The 24360-nt window shown below is 39.3% G+C and overlaps 1 protein-coding gene across 2 annotated transcripts in view; it reads left to right on the forward strand.

Moving 5' to 3' along the window:
• brinp1 (bone morphogenetic protein/retinoic acid inducible neural-specific 1) overlaps positions 1–24360 on the forward strand; it is a 185401-nt gene that overhangs the window by 48110 nt on the left and 112931 nt on the right. The gene's annotated exons all lie outside the window — the stretch shown is intronic.

The raw sequence follows: 24360 nt of genomic DNA on the forward strand, positions 1-24360 counted from the left end.
TGCACGGATAGTGATTTTCAGGCTGCACAGTGAAAACAATAGCTCAGAACCACCAAAGATTTTTTGGATAGAAACTCTGTTTCCAGAGGTTCATCAGTGGCAAATGTCATCTTTCTCTCTTCACAAAAGGTTTTCTTGAACTAGAGTTTGTTAGTAGTAGGGCATTGTGATATGTGATTGATAATTGTTTGAGTGATTAGTCAAAACAAACAAATAAAATAAGTAATTAAGTTATAAGCACCAATTAATGCAAAGTATAATTACAAAGTGTAAAGCTATCAGTAGATGTCTGCCTTATTTCCAATTGTTAGCAATGGGTGCAGTTTTCTTTGCATGTAAATATAGCTATTCGCCTTCTAAGATCAGTCTTTGAAGAATAATGGGGAAAAAAAAACCTACAGGCAAATAAAACAATGTGAGCACTGTCAGTGCACTGTGCGTCTTTGTCTTTCATATGGGTTTGGACCACTATAGATGGACAAGGTTGTAATAGAGATTTCACATTTTAAGAAAATTGAACTTGTCTTAAAGAGCAGTTGGTTTGGGCTTCTCTTGACAACTGTCATTGTGCTGTTCAGTGAGCACACTTTCAAGCGTTTGAAGGGGTTGTGAGGATCAGATTTGATTGGCAAAAAAATTACCAAAAAAGTGGTCATTTTGACAGTCATGTTCAAGAGCCACATATTTGCCCCGGCACTTGTTCTATGAATGGTGAACGTAAAAATTTAAACTCTAGGAAGGACTCTCTTTATGACTGAAACACACAATCTATCAACAAATTCATCCACAGTTTTAACATGTTTTTGTCATGTATAATGTACATTTCTTTTCTGGACTTGCACATTTACTGTGAAAGTTTATAAACAAATCTAAAGTATTAGTCATTTCTATGAGTCAGCTAAGTGTCTGCCAGTGTAAAAAGCCTCAATTTAAGATATGAACAATCATGGGATGATAATCTTTCTGAAGAATTTTAATTAGGCCTCTCACAGTGAATGTTTTAATCTTTTCCAATCTTCCTGGTGCTGACAAGCAAGCGAGAAGCACTCCCTGCTGGAACATTTTAGCTACCTCCAATTATTCCTTAAGAATAGAGAAACATTTGCTAAAACATTTTTTCAAATAGTCTGGGATTTATAATATGAAGCCTGGATGGAGATGAGAAGCTGCTATTTTCAGTACATACAGTATGTCCCAATTTTGAAAAATTCAACAGTGGAGCAGTCATTTGGGAGAGAGGGGAGATTCATAGACTGACCCATGACCGATGTGATGCTGGTGAGTCAATGCTCTGTTGGCTCATGCCAGTGGCTCTCGGCATCAGTGACCTATATTGCAGCTCGGGGCAGCAGCAGCCGACAATGCAGCAAATGACTGATCAGATTTAAATATTCAAAATGGAGTGGAATGATATTGTGAGTTATTGTAAAGGCTTTCTTATCTGGAAGAGCTGCGAGAGATAGATTCATTACCTCAACAATTTTAGCTTTCTTATATAATCTTATTGCAGATAAATTGTCTGTGTCAGTGTATGCATACTGACTTCATTATGTCTACTAGTAACAATATGTGACCTCACATGTAATCTGATTTTAAATTAGTCTTTAACCTGACACTAATTACAAATACTGGAACAAATTGTCTAAATTGACTTTCCTCTGCCACAAATTGCTGTGATTTCTCTTACTGTGTAATGTTTCTTTTGAAAATGCAACTCTTTGACTAAATGTGATGGCAGTTTTGATTTATGTCTGAAGAGACTGTCCCCTTAGATGAAAGAAAGCATCAGTTGTTTTATTCCCCCAAAAATGGCTTATGTTTATGTGGGGCTTGGTAGTAAGGCAAAAAAAATGAAGATCACAATATTTTTGACCAAATACCTGACAAAATTACTCCAGCCTTAATGTACTGTAGCATTTCTTTTAACCCAAACGACCATGTCCATCTAACATTAACAAAGTACTTATTTCAGCCTAAATCACAATTTTTTCTTAAACCTTTTTTTTGTCCTATACCCAACCAAACCGTGACGGTTCTGTACACCACATTTAGACTCTTCATATAGCAAAAAACCCCACATTATGGTATATAAAAATGTAGCGGAGTAATGGTATCCTGAGCAGGGAATGGTGTCATGCTACGCCTGTGTGTGTGTGTGTGTTGTAATCTGAGCTTCTCTGTGGTTTGTTTAGGTAAGCCGGTCTGACCGGAAGTGCAGGTGTGTATCCCACTGGCTAGCATATTGCTTCCACTTTGTACTGTGCTCATATGGTAGTTACAGCTGATATTGTGAGGGTGTCTTTGGGGAAGCACAGTGCCCACCCTCCAGTTCCCCCCTGGTTAACACAGTCAGCTTTGTCAGTACTTAAATATTGTTAGTGCTGTTAGCTGCTAGCCAGCGTGTCCAGGAAACTTATATATTCTAAATTTCGCAATGCGTCCCTTTAGCTAATATTTTGTCACATCATAAAACAAATTTTCAGCAGTTAATAGTTTTGGAAGGTGCACATGAATGATTTCTTGGGCATGTACAAACAATGTATGTTGTTAATTTGGAGGACTTTAGTGTGTCCCCTCCCCCCCATCATGCTATATCTGAATGACATGATATTGTAGAAACAATCATGTAAAATCACTAACGCTGTATGTCAAGTACAACACAGTACTAAACACTTTTGTCTGAAAGCATAAGCCCGGCAGCAGTGTGTTTTGCTGAAATGTAACTGCTGAAGCAAAATGGACATCATTTGCAGGAGACACAGTTGATTAGCGCTGCATTCTTTTTCTCCAACAACTTAGTGCTGTAAAAGGCATTGTGCGACTGACTCTAGAAGTAGCACATGAACGGCCTGACACAGCACTTTCACAGAAGTACCAGCCTATAGATTTTTTCTATGTACCTGACCTTGCCTGTGCCGGTATATGTGTGTGTGTGTGTGTCTTGCACTTTGAGCATCCTTTGAGTGGCTGAGGCTGAACATCTGTCACGGCAGCTGACATGTATATTAATTAGAATTTAAACACAGATCATCCGTGTTCACTAATGTCAATCCTACATGTCCCGATGGGTGAACCATTTATACATTTGCATTCCTCGTATGTGATCTTTACTGCCTGCGCACCGCTTCCTGTCACACATAGCCTGAAGGACACTGACTGGAGATCCTTGCATATTTGTGATCATTTGGCTTGGCCTCCAGTGCTGTTGCTATGGTAACCCTTATAACCTTGTATCACGTCTTCAACTGGTGTTCATGTGTTTGGTCAGCTTAATTTCTACTTATTATTCATGTCATGATTATTTCAAATTTACTCAATGAATGAATGATGAGAAAGAAAATATTAACTGAGTTTCATTATGACCTGTCTTTTTAAATGATGTAGATTCACCGCTGCAGTTGGATTTTCATCAGTGTTTGTGTTTTAAAGGCGAGTTCGCACCAGAAGGCTGTAATATAGCTCTGGACATTACGGAATATAAATTGGATTTGCCTCAGGATTAAGAATATGATTAAAAGACGATAAATAAAATATTATATCACCTCCAGGCCTGCGCATGTTGGTCTTATTGGCCTCTATCGTCATTATGTTTTGGTAAATGTTTGAAATTCTGTGTTAATTATTAAAGTTAAACAAAAAACTTCCTTTGTGTAAGCACAATGGCATCACTATTCTTAAGTTTGATGGCAGTGATCAAAGTTTTTTGTTTTGAATGCACAATTTGTAATGTGCAATACTGCGGCCACCTTGAGAGCCTCCCACTTTTAATACATGCAATGATGTTATTACAGCTGCTTTGAAAATAGTTGGTAAAATGATGGAATATTATGACATTGATGGTTAACAATACATGTAAAGATGGGTTGGTTTGGTCTACAGTCTCTGTTGTTGTATATCCAGATTACTTCAAGTAAAAAAAGGCTCATTTTTACAAGTTTTTCTCAGTTGAAAGGGGGGATGGAAGGATTAAACATCTAGAAAAAGCAAGAACCAAAACTGAGCGCAGCCAAATCCCACATGTAGTGTCTACTGAAGATGAAACAAACAAGCAGATGTTGACCGAAAGACACCGAAGCAGATGGAAATGTGCATCTTAGACCAACTCTCACAAAGAAATTTACTGAAAAGCTATCATCTACAATACTAATGATCAAACTGCACAATACATATATGTCACAATTACTTAAGTTCCCAAATAAAAGGAAATAATGCTCAATCTTGGGATGCCGCAGATAACCAAAAAAAGAAATCCCAGTGTCATTTAAGGGACCTAACAGCAAATATATATATATTTCACTTATAAAGACTACCAGCTGTGTTATGAAAAGTTTTTCTTTTTTAATCCTAGGCAAAAAATAGTCAATCTACAAAGACGCTCATAGTTTGCAGGACAGAGGTTTAAGTCAACTGTTAGCATGGTTTCTAAAAAGAGGATCAAGCGTTTCATATTTAAAAGTAGAAAGCAAACTGTGGTCAGAGAACTAGTAAAAATAGCCAAAATGCTAAATCAAATTAACTAGAAACTTAATGGTACAAATTTATGGGACAGATTGGGGACTTCAGATTGCAAAAACATTTTTGCAGTGTTTAAAGTAACATCTCAATTATTAATCACAGTGCTTAACTTGTTAAGAAGTGGAAATATGCTTTGAGACGGCTGCTGCTCTTTGCAGTGTGATATTCATATTGGATTCTAAGTTAAAGGGACAGTTCTCCCCAAAATCAAAACACATATTTTCTCTCTTATATGTAATGGTAGTTATCGATCTAGATTGTTTCGCTGTGAGCTGCCAAGAGTTGGCGATATTGGCTGCAGAGATTTCTGTCTTCCCTTGATTATAATGGAACTAAATGGTACTTGGCTTATGGTGCTCACAACACCATAAATAAATAAAATAATACTAATAATAGCAATGTCTCTGTCTAGAAATTGATACCAGGGTACTCAAGATAATCCTCAGACCTTGTTGCATGCGGGTTTATGTCAGAACTATTTTCTGTCTACCAAACTACACTCGCCAGCTGTTTGACTGCACAGAAGAAAGAGTGTGTCTAGCTAGCTCACCTAGCACCACTTAGGTAGCTAATGTTACCGCTCAGCCGAGGAGGACATCATTATTCATGCTGGCATGTGCCTCTCACCCATGATGTAATGTATTTTTTGCTGTTTTGAGTACCACAGAATAAACTGGTTAACAAATTACATTTTATGCTGCAAAACAATTAAGAATACAATATGGCTTCCTTGCATTACTTAACCAAACATTATGTATTTCTTCTGAAACCAATTAGATCTCCAAAGAACACACAGTATGTGCCAGGTTTCAGACTTTGCAACCACCACCCAGTCTCTGATATGTTTAGAGAATTAAGTCTTAACCCTTTAAAACCTGGATTGACATCAGTTTTCATGTGCTGCGTTCAGACACCTTTCACAAGGCAGTTTGAATACTTTAAAAAACATGAAAAAAGCCAATCAGTAACTTGGCATTAAAAGTTTTGCATATTGAAATAAATGAATGGATTAAGAAAAATATTTTTGAAAACGCTATGGAAAAATAACTATATTTTTAATTAACATATTTACACAATTAAAATTATTTCACAGAATAATTTTAATTTTAACTTTCAGATCAGGTTTTTGTTTTGTTTTGTTTTGTTTTGTTTTTTTTTAATTCCCCATTTGGTTTCTTTTGTTGTCTTTTTTGTACTAATATTTGGGTCATTTCTTCTTAACTTGCTACTTGCTGTCTTCCCAGGATTTTGAAAGAAATCAAGCCAATTTGGCAGTTTCCAAGGGTTTATATCAGGCTAATACAGTACATACTCATGGTCTGCTTTTTTAGTCTTTTTTAGTCTTTTAGTCTTTAGTCAGTTTAGCTGATCTACACCGCCAAAATGCAGCTTTCTGGAACAAGTATTACATAGATATTTGCCTCATTATTTCATAGGTAGACTGCTTGTGATGGTAATGCCCGGAGCCTCATCCCCACCTGGTTGCATGCCGACTCAACTAAACATTCAAATTCACCAATATGACAGCATGGAACAAAACAGTCTCACTGCAGCAGAGGCTGTCATGCACTGTTGGACTCCATTTGCCTCTACTTTGGTTTCCACGAAGGCTGTTGGGATTACTAATAAACAATGGCAGTGGGTTGCCACCTGGCAACCTATTGTGATTGCCTGCTGGAGGGAGGAGACCCAACCAGCTGGCCATTCTTTACCACCGGTGCCAGCCGCTGTCCCTCACACTGCACATGTGTAGTGTTCAGTAGAGAGGAATGCCTGCTCTGTTGTGTATCCATCAGCCTCTGTAGGTTATAACCCTGTCAGAGGCTGCAGGCAGGACTTGTAGTGTATGTTTATAATAGCGGCTTACCTGTGTTTGTTAGGTATAGTTTCGTGCTGTGTAAGCTGGTGCCATTGTGCTCTGGCTACAGCTGCCTTAAGTGAGTCTAGTACTGCGAGTTGCACTTCAAAGAAGAGACGATTGGAGGGTGAATAAAAGCTCCAACTCAGTCAATTGGCCCTGAATTGGCCGAACTTAACTGCAATATCAGCAGTGCACAAAAAAAAAAAAAGTGGCTGGCGTGGTCAACTTTTTTTCTCGGCTTAACTCGCTCAGCCCCTCACATTGACATCAGGGCCAGGTGGATAGGGAGGAAGTGGAAGGCAAGGAGGCAGTGTGCTCGATTTATCAGTAATTATGGAGTGCTATTTTCTCTGTCTCCTATCTATGTCTGCCCTGGGAAGCAGTAGCCATTCTTTAATCTTGACACCCGGTGATCATGTAACACAAGGAAGTGCCTATTAGAGGTGGAGAGAAATTGGAGGGGGCCTCTCTCCCGATTCTCTTTCAGGGGAGTCGGGTTGACAGAGATGGGGAGTATGGGGATACGTGAGCGAGGGGAGAGGGAGAAAGAGGTTGACAAGAGATGGTGGTTGAGGTAGCGAGGACAATTATGGAACTGGTTTTCAAAGCTCAAGAGGTTTTGCAAGGGTGTGGGGTTAAGGGGATTCTTCAGCAGGCTTTTTTTTTCTAGCATGGAAAAAGAAAGACTTGCCAAAGGACATGTGAACTAATTCGATTTTTTAGATGAACTAAAACAACTGTAATAATGTGAAATTCAGTTGTAAAGCAGAGCAGGTCTTTATGCTGCTCCCCCTGGGCTTGCTTTGCACTGAGTCAAACGCAATCAAGGAAATGTCGAGGGTAATTATATTATGCTTTGGGATGATTGTGTATCAGATAACATAAATCAGCTGATGGAGATGCAAGCGAGGCCAAATGTTGTGTTTTAATACCTCTTTTGATTTTAATTCAAGATTCTATCTGGCAGAAAAATCTGACGGAACACCTCAGTAAAAAAAGACCCTTTACTTCCTCATTGATTTTTTACTGAAGTCCTTTAATGGATATGCAACATCCAGCCCCAAGAAGCCAAAGACATGGAGGTCATTTTTTCTGTGCTGATTTTATCTTAATTGGGTAAAGCTGGATACCCTCACTAAGTCAATCCATATGCATGAAAAAAATACATCAAAATATTCTTAGTTTGATTAATTCTGAAACACTTCAGTGGGTGACACACTTGTTGCCTTCAATCAAAACGGCAGCGGCATTGGAAATACACATTGATTGAGTCTTTTAACATGAATAATTTGTTTTTCCCAACCAACTGCAGCGCCGCCAGCACTGTGCCAACCTGGCACCTCACTCCATTAACAGCCCTCTTCTAATTCTGGAGTAACATGAAAATCAGCGAGTGGCAGGATTATTATGATCAGTCTTATATGTTGTTCTTCACACAAAGAAGACAGACACAGACAGATCCTAAGTGTTTGAACTATGAATAAAGAATCACAAATCAGCCCACAGTGGGCCCATTTGTTACGCTGAAATGCCGTTTTAGCAGGAAAAAACCCTGCAAAATCTGACAGCATGCCTGAGCCAGACGGGGGAATGATTTGTGTTTCACTCAGATTTGTGTTTGAATCAAACTGCTGACAGTGTGCTGACTGAGAGAAGATGCACAGCGTGCACTGTAAATACAGATGCATCTCATATATGATTTAATCAGCCACTGTATACTGTGATTCACTGTGAATGTCTTCAGCTATATTTATTTCCCCAAAAATGAATTATGGATGTAATGCTACAGTGATGTGGGTCTTCTGCATACTGTGATGTTAGAGTTACATCATTGTTTAATATAGTGCTTGCTTGACATTTGCCGTATGGTAAAATATATTATGTTGCACAGTTGCCTCCAAATGCTGTTGTTTCCCCTGGTTCAGAGTTGATATTATGTCCTTGACAATGCCCTTAAAGAGACAGTTCACCCCTAACTCAAAAATACATATTTTTCCTCTTACCTGCAAATGAATTAATCAATCTAGATTGTTTTGGTGTAAGCTGCCGACTGCTGGAGATATCGGCCATAGAGACGTCTGCCTTCTCTCAAATATAGCTGAACTAGATGGCACTCGGCGTGTGGTGCTCAAAGAAAAAAACATAGATATCTCAACAGCAATGTCTCTTTCCAGTGCATAGCCATCGCATCATGTGACATATAAAAGCGAAAAAAAAAAAGTTTTTCCATTGCAGTTCTGGCAAAATATAGCTTTTTTAATTCACCTGAAATACCACCTCATGCGAGCGTAAAAACCTTTTTTGTGATAAATGGGAGTTTTATTTGGAATTTGAGGGTTAATGTAAAACCCGGCCATTGTGTTTGTGTGGCCAGACGGACTCACAACTTTCGCAGATGTGAAGCTCAAACTCAGTTGCAGCAAGAGCCCCGGCTGCAGCTTCAGTTTCTCTAAACGTGCCGGACGTCACAACCTAATTTCAACTAAACATCAACAATGAACAACAATAATGGCCTGTTGAGTTGTTTTAAGAGGATAAAGAGAGGTTTTGTGTCCATATACCGGGTGCTGTAATCCTCTGGTGCCAGGTGAGAACAAAAATATGTATTGCTGATTTTGAGGTGAACTGTCCCTTTAACTAAGGAGGTTTCCTCATAACTGGGGTTGCTACCTTAGTGTTGGAAAACAGGTGCTTTACCTGAAGCAATTATTCTAAATGAATTACTGTGGTGATATTAGGAATTGTGCATTTACTAAACACTGTCCTAATTTTCATACTGTTATTTAATCATGCCATTGGTGACCTATTTGGTTTATGTTTAGTCTTCTGTAAAATATGACACATTACCAATGTGTGTTTCATTGATCCTGCTCATTGATCGTGCACTGCTGCTCACTCAACCACAAACATACATAAACAGCATGCTCTTCAAACAGGAAAACATTGATTGAATCTGAGGGGACAAAGACCAGTACATATTTACATATGCACGCACACACGTTCACAAAGCACACACGTGCGCCGTCCCCCAAAGACCTGTGCGCTGCCTTGCTGATGGAGCTGGTGTTGTTAGTTTTAATGATGGAGAGGCCAGTCCAGGTGAAGCTAGCCCGAGCAGTATCCTCTCTGGTGTTCTTGCAGACTCAGCACACCAACATGACACCAATGTAGGGCAGAGAACAGGCAACGCGGCATATTCAAGTCACAGTGGTGAGCAGAAAAAAAGTGCAATGGTAGTAGCCTTTGGCTGGATAACAATCTGGCTACAGCGACGGAACAGCAGTTCTGAAAACAGATCACATTTAAAAGTGACACGGATAGTGACATCAGATTATATTCTGCCAGCATACTATTGAACTCAGGAGAGATTTTATAAAATGTGCTTGTACTTTGATGCTCCGTCGCAATGATCTTTTGTTCGAATGGTTCATCAGACAAGTCTTTTATCATTGTAATTGAGCTTAGCAAAAGTTTAATAAGGAAGACTACTTCATTTTTAATTCCTTCACCTCTAGGCTACTCTTTCATTCATTACTCCTTCTAAGCCACACCTCTTGGCTGCAGTCCTTTCATTCCCACCTCCCTCCGTTATCACATCAGTTTAAAATTCAAGAGGCAACCTCTACTAAGTTCATCCTCCAATCAAGGAAACCTAAAATTCACTCCTTCTCTCTTACTCACATGGGAGATAATCACTAATCAGAACGCTCTTTATTAACCCATTCAAGTGCTTCAGAGGCTTTACTTTTTCCAAGTGCCTTTGGTCGCCTTTTTGGCTCTTTATTGAAAACCGTCTGGCCACCCCTATCAGAAGTTGTACCAGAGGCACAGTGCACACACACACACATATGAAAACAATAATTCCACCAAGCCACAGCTTTGTCGTCACAAAAGAGGAAATGGATTACCAAAGCTTATTTCCAGACCAGACAAAGATGGTTCTCCCAGTGGGAGCCGCACTTAAGCATAATTTCTCTAAACAGCAAAACATTACTGTGAACAAGTTTTCTCCACATTTGCTCTCTTAAAAAGCCAAGAAATCAGTCTTTGATCCATGATGACCACCCTGAGCCTACAAAAGAGAATGCAGACACACAAACTGATGCTTAAGGCAGACAAAAGATTGGGTACTCTCCAGAAATTCATACTGGAATCCACACACAGCTTAAAAAACAAAGCATTTAAATACAGAGTTTTTTTTGGGGCAGATTACTGTTACAACAACAACCAGCTATTTGAATTAAAAATTTCAAGTTTGATTCCTCTTGACATGGTGTCAAAGATATCCTCACAGCATCAATTATCTTCCAAACCAGCAAAACAGGCTGAAAAACACGTCCATGTATGTAGCCAAGGCTGCAAAATTAGAAAACAAGACAGAAGATTTGCCATCCCAGTGGAGGTGCAGGTGTACATATGGACCAGCTTAAAAAAACCCAAAATAACAATAACAACAACAAAAAGCTCATTTGTCTTGATCTTGTTGCCCTTCTATCAAAACCTGCTGTCAGAACTCTTCTCTGGCAACAAAGTATGGCACAAAGCCCATATCGGAGAGCTACAATATTGAGCTGACAGTCATCAATAGTGTCCACTTTTTGGATTTAAATACCTCTGAGTAATGATACACTTAAAATGTGTTGTTCAAATCAAACTTCCATTGCCTGTAGGCTAAAAAAGTTTAGCTCTGAAAACAGCTGGTTTAATCATAAAGAATTTATAGTGTTTACAGTCAATTCCAATTGCAACCCTGTATCACGTTTAAACAAATACATCAACATATTATCACTCCCAACTCATCATATACTTGGTCAGGGGCTATACTACTACTACCCTGTCAAACTATGACACTCTAGGTACCCCTTTAGCATCATCATGCTTAGGGACAACATTTGAATTTCCTCTCATTACATGCATAGTGTCTTTTCAAAATAAACGTATGTGTTTGGAAATGTACATTTCCCGCTTGTTAAATTCACAAAGTCTCATTCCAAAATTAACTTCCAACGCCGTTTGACTTCAATTTTAGGACTACTTTATTTGTAGGCAACAAAAGTACGTACAATATGGTAGGTTTCCTATGTTAGGATGAGAAAAACCTAAGGAAGCTTAGTTTGGCTTGAAATGAGTATGTTTCTTTAATAACCTTAAATGATGTGCAACATACCATACCATGACTCTTTTATTTTTAGTTTCACGTGGAACATAGTGGTCTGCTGGGTGAAAGTCCTATGTTTGTTTGACCTGTCCACCTGCCATACAGCCTTTTTTGCTCTTTATACCACTGGCCATTGCTCTGAGCATCAAATAATGAGGCCTGGAGCACCTCTTACACACACTAAAGGGTGCTAAGGTCAATATTTGATGAGTTTTATTTTTTATATAGTTATAATATTTTGAAATAATTTTAATACGTTTTGATCTACTCAAGGACTTCCATAAACTGTAATATGGGCAGCTGAATGATTGCTCTATACTTTTTGTCTGTCTTTTGACACTGCCACTAGGGGGCGCCAAATTCAGGGATTTTTATATCTACATATAATGGCTTTAACTGAATTAACATTTTATAAACAGTGGTGCATTATACCCCAGAGAAAAGAATGGTTACCTTTTGTCTATATCACTTAATTAACATGTAAATTGTAAAGAGGCACTTTCTGTCTTTATTGGAACATAAACATTTGAAGAAGACCTCAGAAAATCACCCCTGTTCTTCTGTGGCTCACAGCACACATTTGGAAAAATTGGTCTGTGAATTATTAAGCAGCCTTGGGCATGTTGTTATTGGCTATCATGCATTGGGCTTTTACTTGGTACTTATCAGCACAGCTGACTTAAATCTCTGCATAAGGACATGCATTTCACATGGCTTACGACTCAGTTTACTTCAGTCTTTCAAAAGGAAGGAGGCCAAAGGAACGTTGGAGCAGGGGAGATGAGAATGCTAGCCTCGTGGCAAAAGCTTCTGAGCTACGGGATAAAAAGAGGACAGCTTGGGGGGGGGGGGATACAGCGACAGTAGAATTTCAAAGGCAAGAGGTCAAGAGCACTCTATTTTCAATCTTAACATGGGAAATGGGTACAAGTTGGCTGCTATAACCCATATCAAGGGCACGTTTTTGCAAACGATAACCTCCCAGGAAGAGGAGACGGAATATGGTACAGAAAAGAAAGAGCTCTTCTCAGCAGAATTTCACAATCCTTTTAGTCATATCAGGCCTGAAAATGTCTGCTCAGGACGCCTTTGCGCATGTGGATCTATATACTATATGACTATGTGCGTGCATATGAGTGCGCCTGTGTACTGTATATGACTGAGCATCCCCCCAAAGCTGTACCCTTTTCAGTATGTCTCCGCTCAAAGATGAAATGAAGCACTTCTTACTTGAAGCACTCCTACCATAATTGTACAGAGATACATTTTTTCAGATTTACTGGCTATTGTATTTCATCTGCAATCAGACAGTGACAAACTCACAAAAACATCTAAATGAACTATTTCCATCCGTTTTGTGAGTTAATTGTCGTCCTTGGCACTGCAGAGCAATCACTAAAAATGCTCCCAGGGCTAAACAGCAGATGCACCCAATTCATTCTGAAACTCCAAACAAATTAAAAAAAACATCCTCTAAAGAGTCCTTCTGTATATGGTATATTACAGCGTTAGTGTAGTTTTCAATATAAAATAGAGACAAATAGAGGTATTCTATGCATGTCTACATGGGATTGAAGCTGTAATGGACATTGCAACACTAAATTGCCAATGGCATACTGTAGGTTAATAGATGACACTAAATTGCAGTTGACATAGAGTAAGTTCATTCTAACTGTGAGTGAGATTGAGCCTGGCACTGAACAAAACACCCTCAGAATATTGATATTCATGCACAGCACTGACACGAGGCATACGTAATACGGAGCGGTTTAGCTTTGCAATGCTTAATTTGCAAGGGATTGAGATGGGAGCACTATTTTTTTTTTTTTTCCATTTTCACCATCTGCTCTGTGTCTCTGCAGATTTTGCTGATTTATGGAACCCACTGAGTCTGTGCTTGCTCCTCTGCTTTCCTTCCATTTCGCAAATTTATGGCTTTAAATTAGGGACAATAGTAGCGGTGACCATCGCCTTAACTTCCCCCATTTCGTCTTGTACTAGGGAGCAAAGCGGTTGGTCAGATCGGGGGACTGTTGCCAAAGTCTTGTGATTAGCAATTCTTCAAAAGGGTGAATTGGAAAAGTAAACATCAAATTGGGTCAGTAAATTCAGGGATGGCATTGCATCAGAGTGTGCGGAGCGAACGGGGATAGCAAAGGGGAACAAAAATAACCCACTGCAGCTGGACAAAATCTCTCTCCACATAATGCCAGTGGTCCAGTCTCTTGAGAGGGCAGCAGCTGTTATGTATTTCTGTCAGAGAACCACACTCCCCCCACCCTAAAAAGAAAAAAAAGTGCAAAAGTAGAAGGTTGTCATGAAAAGGTTAGGTGGAGCAGCATTAACACTCCAAAATGTGCTGGCGAAACATTTTCCATTATCTCTCCCTTTTTTTTGTCAGACTTTTTTCTGTGATATATAAACATCTGGGGGTAGAAATTGCTCAAGTATGACGGTCGTTAGGAGTGCAAGCGGGGGGGAGGATGGGTTTGAGTGAAACACATTGTTCTGCTCGAGCTTCATCTTGTGCGTGCGCTGATAAAAATCCCGGGATGAGAAAACGAGAAACATTTCTTTTCCCTACCGGAGTCCTGTACCTCAGATACTGAAATGGGATGAGCAAATCATGCCCTCGCCCTGATAAGGTGATACTTCTCTCACATATGTCTGCAAAATAAAATGCAGCGCTGCAATCCAATTGCAGGCTCGCAGTTGCCTCGCAACAACACTTCATCACACCCTGCCCCGTGGCACTGATAGTGAGATGTGAATAAAATGTTACAGAGACAAGCAATTATGACAGATCAGTCACAGAAGTGAGAGAAGAGGAAGGAGGGTCTGCTGTTATATTCTGCTGGTAATTACAGTTTAAAAAAAGATATATCAAGATATTATGTTAAGATTTTAATGTCCTCCATTAGAAAAAAAAAAGGAATGGAATTTTTTTCTTTGCATTTTTTATGTCCTTGGACATATAATAACGAAAATCAATGTTGGGTTTTTTGTGGGTTTTTTTTACAGACCCCCTTATTTTGAAATATAGGCCTCTACCAAACAGTGGTTGAGCATGTCTAAAAAAGTTATTTGACTCATATTAATTTTTTTGGAATAAAGTTACATAAATCTGTTCAGTGAGACCTCTGAAACTATAATGTTGAAAAAATATGCTTATCTTTGAAAACCCCACCACACACTGCTCTCATGTCTGGAGTGACTTTTTCTTGTTACTTACTTACAGTGGGAGGCAAACTGTTTAAAGACACAGTAACATCTAGTGGATTTAGGTAGGTTTTTAGCACAACATACCTGAACTGAATGGCAGAGATATAGCTCAATCTGGTTTAGCTTAGTGCAGCACATTTTTCATTAAATGGCTCAAAATGTGCTCTATTGGATGGTTGAGCAGCACGTTAAAGGGTTAATGGGCGCCTGAGGTGAGCTTCGTTCAAGTCACTTTTTTTTTTTTGCTGAATGCATAGATTGTTGCAAATGACAAAGAAAAACAAATGTGAGCACGCATACCAACACTTTAGAGAAAAGCAGCACCTTGGGTGTATTTATAATATACTTATCTTACATGCGCTCTCTTGGAGATAAACACATTTAGACTCCCTCTGAGATGCTCTTTTTCTTCTTGTTCATCCCTTCCCTTAAAAAAAACCTTTTGAGTCTATTCACTGAAAACCATACAGTGGATAACATAACTTGACATTTACATGCATGAGCAAGGAAGAACTGCAGTGCGAACAGTGTCATTTACATCCTCCCAGCAACTCCTATTCAGGCCCTTATTCATGTCAGGGGCTCCTCTGGGTGCATTTTGAGTGTGACCAGCTAAGGGAATGAAATTCGCTCTGGCATTTTTTGCCTTTAATCTCACATTGTTTCAGCGGAACGTCAGAACAAGAGGTAGCATGCGAGATCACGAGCATTTTTATTTGCCCCTCTAATGCCTTTGGAGGGGAAGGTGAGAGACAACATATTCAAAACAAAGACTGTGCCCGGCGAGGTAAATCGAAGGAAAGCAGTCAGTGGTTTCTCATCAATAAAACCACAGAGTAATTAGAGAAAGCACTTGAAAGCCAATTTGCAAGTTGACAAATGATCAATCTTCATCTGTAACGCAGCCACAGTAGCATACAGCAGCATTGGTGGATGTGGTGACAAATGGCTTGCCTGTTCTAGCTAGCATCTCATTCTCTTTGGTAAAAGACTCCGACGCAGGCTGAAGACGTAGAATCCTTCCATTTCTCCCTATCAGTGCAAACCACCTTCTCTTGGAATGACATGAATAGGAGCAAATCGCTGCTGTTATGCTCTCTTTCACATTATGTGTTTCAGAAACATATGCCGCTGATTATCAGTTCAGCTGTCCCATTCATAACCGTAATAAAAAGGTGAGGCCTGTGTATTAAAATAACAGATTGAAGAGAGAAATCTGCTTGGGGAAAAAAATAAATAAATAAATTCAAGTGTCAAAATGTTTTTATTTCCCCTGCTGCAGAATCCCTCATGGAGCCAATGAATTTTATTTCATGCTAAATTTAAATTGCCCTTTCGGTTAGCCGATGTGCTCAATTCAATCGAATTGCGCGCCCCCAAAAAATACTTATACCTTTACCATCCACACTGTGTGCTCTCCTGCTCAGTCTGAGACCTCATTAATTAGTTTGCTTTATGACAGAGACGGTCCCTGTTTAAAACCTCTCTCATAAACCGCCCCCGCATCACTGCTGTTCAACTGGGCAGCTATCACATAAAACCTTGCAGCACACTCCTTGCACTGCTTCACATGACAGATGCAACCTGCTCCCCTCTGCTGCTCCTCTCTCCCCGGCTCGCATTGATCCTTCCCCTCCCTGAATAGATTTGGACACAATAATTCAGCAGCCAGGTAAATTGGAATAACTCTGACCATTAGTGAATTAGTTTGCTCTTTAAAATCAGCCATTGATCCCCTGAGCTGAGCTGATTGGTTGCTGACCAACCAGAGAATTTAATTATCAAACAGAGTGTTGCTTGCTCAGCCATGTTTTCTGAAGGTCAGGGTGCCACTGCAGTCCTTTTTATAAAGAAACGACAGCGCCGAGGCAAAAGATTCGGAGGGGGGGGAGAAAAAGAATCCAGTACAAATGAAGTTAGCCACGGCCGGCCTTCCCATTCCTCTGATGCTTCCTAGCAATTGCAACTGGCAGACCATTACTGCGCCTTTCCAGACACGGCTGTGAGCTGTGCAATAATAATTCTCAGTCTCCACATGACACTGGTTTGGCATATTTAGATGCAACTCTGCTCGCGCTTTCCTCATTCTGTTATTCCCTTGCATCACATAACCCTTTAGTCCCATTGAGGTCATATTAATATGACTAAGTTAAAATAACCCAGAGGAGTATAAAAATTCATTTTTAGGCTGCCAGCCATCCATAACCTTACGTCAAAGGTTTTGCTTCACTACGCGCATTATACCTGTATCACTGGGAATTAATTCACTCTGAGGCAGTCATGCTGATAACAGTTCAGAGCGCTCCATTCGCTTGTATCCATACTGTTCCACCTACAAATAATGTATGAAATAAATATTACATCTTGGTGGCCAGGTGTCATGCACGAGCAATGGATAGACAGAAATACATTATATCTGCTCTAATTCCCTTGGGTCTACCTGTCTCCCTGCAAAAGGCTTCATTCTACCCTGATCTCTTGCCTCACTGGGATTAGGCATACAAATAAGGAGAACAAGCCTCCCCATTCTTATGAACTTTATAGAATAAAGAGGGACACTTAGGGCCCCACACAGGGGAGAGGGGGATTGATTGGCAAAGCTAGTGACGGGACCAGAATTGAGATTGAATTCCCTTGAATGAACCAGAATGGAGGAGGAGTTGCGGCATGAATAAGGCTGTTTAAAAAGAGGATGGAGGAAACAAGCCTCCCCTTGTCCCCGTCTTGTGATTTCCTGAAGCAGACATCCTCCCCTTTTTACCCTGCTTATTCAAGGGTAAACGTGATCCACTCTCTGTCTCTTCCTCTCTCTGTTTCGCTAATCCACTTGGCAAATAACAGTAATCTGCAAATAACACGAGATAAAGAATATTTCTGACGTATCCAACAAACACATTTGTGGAAAGAATGTGAGATTTGGGATCAGTGCGAGTTGTGATTTCATGCAGCAACAGGACACTTCAGGATGGAGAGAGTTTGAAAAATTATATTTGGCCATGTGGTTGATGGAGTGCAGTGGAGTGGACTGCACAACATTTGGTGCATTATTTTTTGTTGAGTAATCAAACAAGCACTCTTGAAATATGAAATAGTGTCATTTGTTGGCACTAATGCATTTTAATGGATTTTTTTTTTTACCACCGCTGCAAATTTAGGCCCTTTAATATTTGAGTGCAGTTGTCAATACATTTAATTTTTGCATCTGCTTTTGATAAGGACGACAGTGTTTTATAATGAATCCAGTTTTTTTAACCTTTAACATCTGGATCCATATCAGTTTTCTTGTGCCACCTACAGATGCCTTTCATCAGCATTTAAACCTCTGAAATCCGATTTCATTTCTTTCAGAAACGTGACGAGCAACTTGACGAGAAATGTCCCACAAATTTTTAACATAATGGGTAAAAGGTGACAGGAAATGATCTGAAAATAAACTTTGGAGATTATTAGATATAATCAAAAAAGAAGGGGAAAATGTATGGAAAACTTTATTGATAATTCTTGTAATTATGTATTTAACTGGCTGCACGTTAAAGAAAAAAAGAAGAAAAAAATGTTTTTTTTCTTAAGTTCATTTTCAAGTGTGTGGCTTGTTTGTTTGTTTGTTTTTTTCTTCTTTTTAGGCTTCTTTTCTTGTAATAAGCAGCATGTCTCTCTCTTACCAAGGTTTTGAAAGAAATCAAGCCAATTTGCTCAGTTTTAAAAGGGTAAACCTTATAAATGATGGTGGAATTAGAGGGATGGCTATGACTCAAAAATATGTCAACTTGTTTTTTAAAAAGTACTATTAATAGATTTTTTTTTTGTCAGAGGGAAGAAAAGGGTCCCTGGGGAAAAATCAGAAATGCTCCTTTTCATCAGGTGTCTGTGTTTGATTGACAGCAGCTGGCAGAGTGCCACAGTGCCGGTGTTACACCTTAGGGAACGGGAGACAAAGTAAACAAAATCACCCTGTAGCCTACATGTCATGGGCAGACGGTGTGTTGTTAGTAGTGTTGAAGAGAAAGGACCACAGCAGCATCTGACCACACCAAAGTGACATTTACAGGTATGTTTACATGCTGTTTAATGTGCGGCAGCTGAGCAGCTAATTAGCTATCTAACCTGTGAACTGACTTTAGCGCTGGACTTTTTCCCAGTGAATGTTTGTTTGGTCGCTCATTTGACAAACTAAAGACAAGACGTGTGTTTATGTTTGTGAATTTGATAAGATGTAGACTTCGCACAAAAGCTAATGTGATTGTTGCTCTGAGTCTGGCTCTTCTGTTGTGTAGCAGGCTGCTGTCTGGCTGAATGTGGTGTCTGCTGTGCCTTTGACAGAACAATTACTTCTTTATGTAAAAGCCAAGACACACCAAACCAACATCAACAAACTAGTGGCGACAAAGGCAGACTTTTAGCACATTAGCAACACATCCTGATGTTTAAAGAACAGAATATATTTACTTTGAACAAGCAAATAATGATGCAAACAATTACAAGCTGATCTGAAGTAGAGCTAAATGGCTAAGAAAAATAATCAGACCTAATATAACAGGTTCGTCTCAATGTGACAGCCTCTTGACTTTGTGGTTTGTTTGCTTCCATCACCTCCATTTTTTCTTCTCATGCACTGAGCTTTACAGCCAGTCCGAGCAAATTTAACAGTCGGACGGGTTCTGTTGTCTCTGACACAAATTCAGCGTTCTGAATCAGGTAAAAACAGACAAGTGCCGACAGTGCAGGACACAACGCAAAAAAAGCTAAGGCAACAGACACTTACTAATTGCTTAACATTAACTAATAGCTGACTGTCAGCTTGTGTCAGGGCCCCAAGATTTGACTGGCTGCATCAAAATAAAGTCTTTATCTATGTAGCGCGATACCATATGCAAGTTTTATTTTCCTAGAATGATGAAGGCATAAACCGCCCTACTTTGGCTTACTCTGTCTCGCCTTATCAACCCAACCAATGAAGCAATGAGTACAAGCCAATGGGAGGGAAAGCAGGGCATGTCATACCTTCACCATCAAATAAATTTTCATACCAAATAGTCTCTGGAATTAAAGCATAACTAGGGGTTGTGGCTAGATGGGTAGACCTAAATTTGTGAAACTCTCGAGACGCTTCACAATATTCTCGTCTTGCTGTTTATGGTGTGACAAACTGTGGTTAGTTGTCTGGTTCGGTTAAGGCACAAAAAGTCTTTGGTTACGGTTGGGATTATGGTACATGGATGATGGTTTGGGTTAAAATGATCACTTGGATCATCAGAGTTTTTACAAATCTGGGGTAACTATCTACAACCAAACAAAACTAAGGGGAGAGCTAAAACCATATATGCTGTAGAAGACCAAAAAACAGTTTAATTTCAGTTGAAGTATCTCTCTCAAGGAAGCTATTCCCTTTTTGAGCATATAAATCTACCTGGGTGTAGATCAGGGAGGAGCAGGGCGCCGTCATCCTTCTAAAGCTGCACTACTCGTCTTTCTCTAACCTGTTCTGACCTTGATGTAGGTGTGACGCTGGCTCCTGTAGCTCTTCATGCGTAGCAGAGGGATTAGGTGTATTGTTCTTAAAATGACCAGAAAACGACGTTTTTTTTATGAAGTACATGTTAAGTATCATCATTTCTCTCATCATTTGTGGATTACATGTACATTTGTCCAACGTCAGTAAAAATTTAAGACCGTCTGATCAAATCTAGGATGCTTTTGTGACTATGACTTGACCTTTAAAATGTTTGAGAGTATGCAGTTCGTCACATGAAAGATGGCTGATACTGTGAATCCATAGATGTACTCCTAAACTTCTACATTCGAGCTGGTTTTGCAGACACAGTCACGTCCTCAGTACCAGTGAGGGACTGGTTATAGTGGATGGCCCCCGTCCAGTTGTTAAACTGTCCCTGCGGTTCCCTGCCAAATTATTTGGCTCTCCTTGTGATGGCATTGAACTGTTCCCTACATCAGGCAACAGTTCTCGTAGGACCTGGGCACCAATTATTAACCAAATGTGTTATCTCCTCCCAAGCTAATTGAACATCATCCGCCCTCAGTGGCTTGTTTACAGTCCTGCAAATTTACTCCTGTGAGTCAGCATTTCTTGCATGTGAACATGAGTTTATTCCAGAGATAATTTTTTTTTCTTGTGTGGTAAAGGTTGCCGTCTTTAAAAGAGCAGCGTTGTGTGAAGTATGCATATTTCGAAGGGAAGAATTAGACCGTATATGATTCCAAATACCAGCCCATTTTCAGCTGTGCAGCTGGTGCACTGCACAACATGGCTCCAAATTCCCAAAATACCAAAAGTCCATCACCTCACCCCATGTGGACAGTGTTTTTCCACCAGCATGAGTGTAGTAACATGGTGACTTCAGATTGTAATATAGGCATGCATTATATTAATTTTGCTCAATCCACCAGCTTTTCTTCGTAAAGTTACGTTTCCTAATGACAAAACAAATCATAACTACACTTATGTTTTGCTCTTCCTTTCCTTTTTCATAATACCTCTTCTCATTATCAAGACAAATAGGACCTTTTAACACTGAGAATTTTTTCGCATAGCGAAATATGTCAACATGCATGTCATCATGAGATCTCAGTGGCCACGATTGCTCATATTTGCCTTGCATTCCTCTTTATTACTTGGTGCTGTTTGTTTTGCCAGAGTCTCTTTTATCTTTCGATAACTCTTGGTTTAAGGTGTGATAATGTTCACAAGCAAAACCAACAAAGCAAACAAGCCGAAAATCTGGCATGAGATCAATGTCGTTTTATGGCAGTACATGACAGGCAGATCTTAGCACACATAGAATAAAGGCTTACATTAATCAAATATAAAAAAGCACTGAGAATTTATTCTCATCATGTGGGCTTGTGAATGTAAATGCACTCACAGCGGGAGGTTTCAAAGATCCAGACAGCAGTGACACCTCAGGTGGTGGAAATGACCGAGCCTCTTGGTCATCTGCAGAAGTCATTTTCATGGCGGTGGGGTAATCAAGAACTGATCATAACTTACTTCATGGTAAAGGTTCGTTATGTCTTGTTACAGTAAAGATCAGAGCTGGGGCTCAGCAAAGAATGTCATAAATAAGAGATTTTCAAGGGCATGTAAAGAAAAAATGTGTGTCTATATTGTGACCTTATTTGTTTGGGGCAAGCTCAATACAAAATAAAACACACTCCCCATTCTTGCACCAATTTAAAATGGTTTAGTCATCCCCAAATCAGCTTTGGTTTCCAAATTGATGATGGCAATGGTCTATCACATTTCAACACTTACTTAAAATGTCAGACCAAAAAAAAAAAAAAAAAACCCAGAAAGAATCGTCTTCATGCCAAATGTATTTCCTTCCTGCCTCTTGAAATTTTGTCCCAAACTGTTTTGTGGCACTACCTTTAACATATTTTTACATTCCTTTCCATATTTAATGCAAGACATTAATATAGCCTGGTCCAACTGAATTATCTATTTGCTTTTGTCAATGTTATTGGTAGGGCGTAATATTACCTAGCGTGTGCTGTTAAAGAGCCAGTCCTTATTATTATATTTAAATTAAATGAGAAATGTGGTCATGATTGATGAAAATACAAGATCAACTTCCTACCCCTTTACTTTTGGTCCCCTTGCTCAGACCATGCCTTTCTTCAAAGTCGCCTTTCATTGTGATCTCAACTATATACTTGTAAATTTTTGTGACTGCATCTTGCACAGTTGTGAAAATATTGCAGTGTCAAAATCTATCCAAAGACGGTTTGTGTACTGGAGCTCTGTGGCTGGCTTCCAGGCTTCATGGAGCTTGTGACTATTATCTGAAGGTGAAAACTGGAGGCTCCACAGTCAGTTTCTAGGCTTCCAGGTGCTTTGCAGCTCTTACGCCTCTTTTCCAGATCTAGTATTCTTATCCAGATGCACGTTATTTGGTCGGTACCCTTAAAAATAAGTAGTTTGGTATCAAACCCCACAGTGAGACATACTGACAGTCATATAAATACCTGGTAAAATACTCAGAACTGCTTTCATGGTAGTTCCCACTACAACAGCTGTCTCAAGGACCACATTTTGCCAAGAAGACACACACACAAACACACACACACACACACACACACACACACACACACACATACAGATTCACAAGGTGAAAACAGTACCAGCCTCACTGGTGCAGCGGGTAAGAAATTGTTCCCTCATATAATTCTTTTGTATTTATAAACAGTCAACGAGAACAAAGAATTCTCCATTCAACCTTTTAGGAACTCATTGTAACATGCCGACAATGGTGAAGTCTCTTGGCAATAAGTGAAGCGATTGATTGAAATCAGTTTAAGTAATTTTTACATATTTACTCGCTGACACTTTTTCTCATACATGTTTTTTTATTCGTATGAATATTCACAGTCACACCCCATCTTTGCACAAAGGCATATTATTATCAGTCCCCTGCTCTGTATCGTCCCTCTCGATAAGATTATGTATTGTTTCATTTTGACAGCCAAGCTCCTGCTAGTGTTACGTAATTAGCCTAAACCAGGCCTGTTCAGTGCACTGTCATATTTTGTCATTGCAACTGAGTATCTGGTTGATAGGGTGAAAAAGAAGGCTTGTGTTCCTTCTGTCAAACATGCAATTATAGCTGAAATGCATTATTCTCCGTTGATAGTTGCGATTTCATTACAATCAGTTTTAAGAACTGATTATACTTCAAATATGGTAGTATAATTATAATTTGTTACACAAGTACATATATTCAAATTATCCCAGATTGTTCTGGGTCCTTTTGAAAGTAGGTGAAGCAGTGTTTAAATAATAAAATACATAATTAATTTAAGGCGTCATAAGAAACTGACACACTAATTTTAACCGTGATATGACACACACACACACACACACACACACACGCCCCCCTCCCCAAAAACTCCCTTTAAGTATGCTACTGTGAATTCTTTAACTTTTGCAATCAAGTAGTTCATCATCTATTTAACAGGAAAAGATTAGGTCCATTAAATTTTCCCTGCTCTTTTATGATGTGTTATTGTCTAATAAACCATGAAAGGGGGAGGATTTTTTTGCATACGGTAGCAGTTGATAGCACACTGTTGGGTGCTCCACGGCCAGGGGCCAAAGTTCTTAAATGCAATTACTGATGGAAATCGTTTCCTTATCAGCAACTAAGAGACATAATTTCACTTCCAAGTGGATAATAATGTTCACAGTCGATGCAAAATGAGGAAATGCATCATTTTTAATGTTCCGTTTGAAATGGTTAACTGTTCTTAAGATTTTTTTTCAGTTTTTTTTTTTTTTTTTAATTAGGCAGGATGTGGTGGTGTTAAATGTGCTTTTTTTGCCGCGTAATGAAACTGTGGCTTTTTATTTTAAAATGATTGCAACTGGAAACAAACGGGAGATTATTCTGTACTGCACTGTCAGAAAATAAGTCATACTTTCGTCTTAGCATGGGTTACATTTTTTGTAAATATCTCAATCCAGGCAGCGTTAGGTATCTGCTGCCTCCAGAGTTTTTTAAATACAGAGACACCATTAATCTAGTCTTGTTATAATCTGTTTTTAGATGACCTGTTCCTGCTACTTTGCTGATTTGTGTGTCCAGTTTTT

This window comes from Plectropomus leopardus, chromosome 20 (assembly GCF_008729295.1).
Source record: "Plectropomus leopardus isolate mb chromosome 20, YSFRI_Pleo_2.0, whole genome shotgun sequence".
In the NCBI taxonomy this organism is placed as follows: Eukaryota; Metazoa; Chordata; class Actinopteri; order Perciformes; family Serranidae; genus Plectropomus; species Plectropomus leopardus.